The sequence below is a fragment of the Choloepus didactylus genome, chromosome 4 (genome assembly GCF_015220235.1).
Source record: "Choloepus didactylus isolate mChoDid1 chromosome 4, mChoDid1.pri, whole genome shotgun sequence".
NCBI lineage: Eukaryota > Metazoa > Chordata > Mammalia > Pilosa > Megalonychidae > Choloepus > Choloepus didactylus.
The window spans coordinates 83,876,706-83,879,380 of record NC_051310.1 but is presented as its reverse complement, the minus strand read 5'-3'; positions in this window follow the sequence as shown (position 1 = coordinate 83,879,380).

Below are 2,675 nucleotides of genomic sequence, written 5' to 3'. Positions count from 1 at the left end.
CAAAGATTTCCATTGAGATTTTCATTATTATAGAGAAAAATAGAGGGAGAGGGAGCCTAATGAGCCAACAGTGATGGATGCCTTGGATATGCCATGGTTCATTCATTGATGGAAATCTACGTGGCCATTCAAAATCAGTTAGTAGAAAATACAAGATCATGGAAGAAAAACCCTGTACTATGTAGTTAAAAGAAAAGCAAGTCACAAAATAAAATGATCCTATACGTGTTTTGAAAAAGGACAAATTGGTAGACCCAAAGACTGGAAGGATATATGCGTATTGCTTATCAATATGGAAGTTAAACTCCTGGGACTTTAATGAATGGCAAACCTGTAATTATATTAAGAGTTCATGGAAAATAATAAAATGCATTATACTCAGAGAATAGAAAGCAATCTACTAAAAATTAAAGAGATCTATAGCATTTAAAAATACTCGCTTCGGTAGTTGAAAATACTACTGATTTACCTTCTTCAATCTTTTAGTTAACTATTAGTGTTTCACATCTGTTATCTGCTAAAGGTGGTGTGTCCTACTATTTTTCATTACATATACACTATTCTAGTTTGAATTTTTTAACCTATTAGTATCTTCTTCTTGTTGAACCTGTTTCCCTTTAGTTCTATTTTAACAGATTACAGCAATTTAAATAATCCCCTGGTCTTCCTATAAAGATACAATTTTACATGTCTGTTCTTTTATTTTTATATCAAAGGGGTGGAGTTTAAAGAGTTCTAGTCATTCCCCACTTGTTTAAGGAGATTGAGCTGAATTCTGCATAAGTAAATATATTATGGAATTTTAAATTTTGGCAAAATGATATAAAACAGTGTCATCTTAAAACTTCAGTTGGCAAAGCTTAGGTTGGCAAGGGAATATTGCATCTTAAAATGTAAATCATGATTTTCTGGGTAGAATTGTGAGTGATTTCTCCTGTTCTTGTGCAATTTTACATAATTTCCAAATTTCTGCCATAGCATGTCACAATCAGAAAAATAATGAATGCTATGTAGGAACACATATACAGACTTGTAGGTACTGGGGTACTAGATCTAAAAATCATCTCAGGGTGTTCCAGCTGGCAGAAACTGGGTGATTTCTTTCCTGCATGAACCAAAAGATTCGGCATCTTATAATGTCTTTTGGGAGTGATAGGAAGAGATAAATTTTGTATCTTCTATCCCTGAAAATATCATATTTGTCTGTTTTCAAGAAGAAAAGTGTAATGCAATAATTTGAGAAGTCAATAGCAATAGCCACGTAGATATGCCCAATTTCATGGTGTACTTAAAGCTTAGAGAAATTGTTTAACCTGATGTTGGCACAAATGAAGTTTGATGTATGAGTATGCCAATTCCTATTGAGATTGCCATTTTAAAAATAGGAATAAAAAACCCGAAAGAGAAAAAAGAAAAGAAAACGTCTTTTCCTTTGAAGCATAATTGGATTTTCAGCATTTTGCAGTTTTAAATTTCACATGAAGATGACCTTAAAAACAGTGGCCATTAAAACAGTTTTTAGAAAAGTGTATTACTTACATGACATGCACTTTGGAAATAGAGGTTACAGGAAGACATAATCACACCATATAAAGTAACCTACTTTAAAAGGTGTAGGCAGCATAGCAAAAAAAAAAAATGTCCTTACATCACACTTGTCAAGAAACAGAAGTTTTATTACCAAGGAATTTCACTTTTGCTGCTTATTCTTAACACTAGCCCAGGAACTGAGAGGATTTGTTGATCTAATATAGATAGCGATGTCTTGGGTTTGTTCAGATTTATATGGACAGCATCTGGGGATCAGGAATTACATTTAAAATGTAATAAAATGTTCCTGTGCACTTTAACTTACAAATACTTACTTTAAAAAGTAAACATCAAATAATCACAGGTATCTTTCAAGAAAATGTTGACATAGCTCAAGGAGCTCATGCAGATATCTTTGAATCATTTCTAAGCAAACTTAATAAACTCATTTTTGTATTCCATTGCTGTACAATACTATCATACCAGGAAGAAGAAGAGATACCAGTTTATATGCTCTCCTTTACTCCAAACTGCATATTTTCTAGTTTAAAAAAAATAATGGTTTTCAAACACTGTCTGGAAGGTCCATTCAAACTAAACATAATCATTTATAAAGAACAATCCTTTACCAAGAAACTACAATAAAAATATCAGTAATAGTACATAAAAGAGCAACAACCCTCCATTATTCTCAGATTATGCTCCTAACATACTCATATCATGGTCAGTTACTATTAAACTCTGGTACTCCAGAACAAGGGTACTTTCAGGATTTAAAACTTTATTCAAAACTTTGGACCACAAAACCTCTTTTGAAAAAAAAATTTTTTAACAAATCTAGGAAAATCACTCCAATAAGATTTAAAAACAACTCAATTAAAAGGAGAAAAATAGAACCTTCCACTTTCAAAATCACATTTCATTTGTTTTCTTCATATTTTTCTGGTTCATTTGTAGTCACAAGACCACTGAGAATGCACACTGCAGATGAGAAGGCAGTGACATGGGCTAGGAAGAAGGCTGCAGCTCTCTGCAAGTTTGCAGAGTTTAAAAGAGATTTTTTTAACAGAACCATTAAATGCAAACAACTTCAACAAACCATATTTTGAAAAATGATATTTTCAGCCAGTTTTTAACCTGAGGAA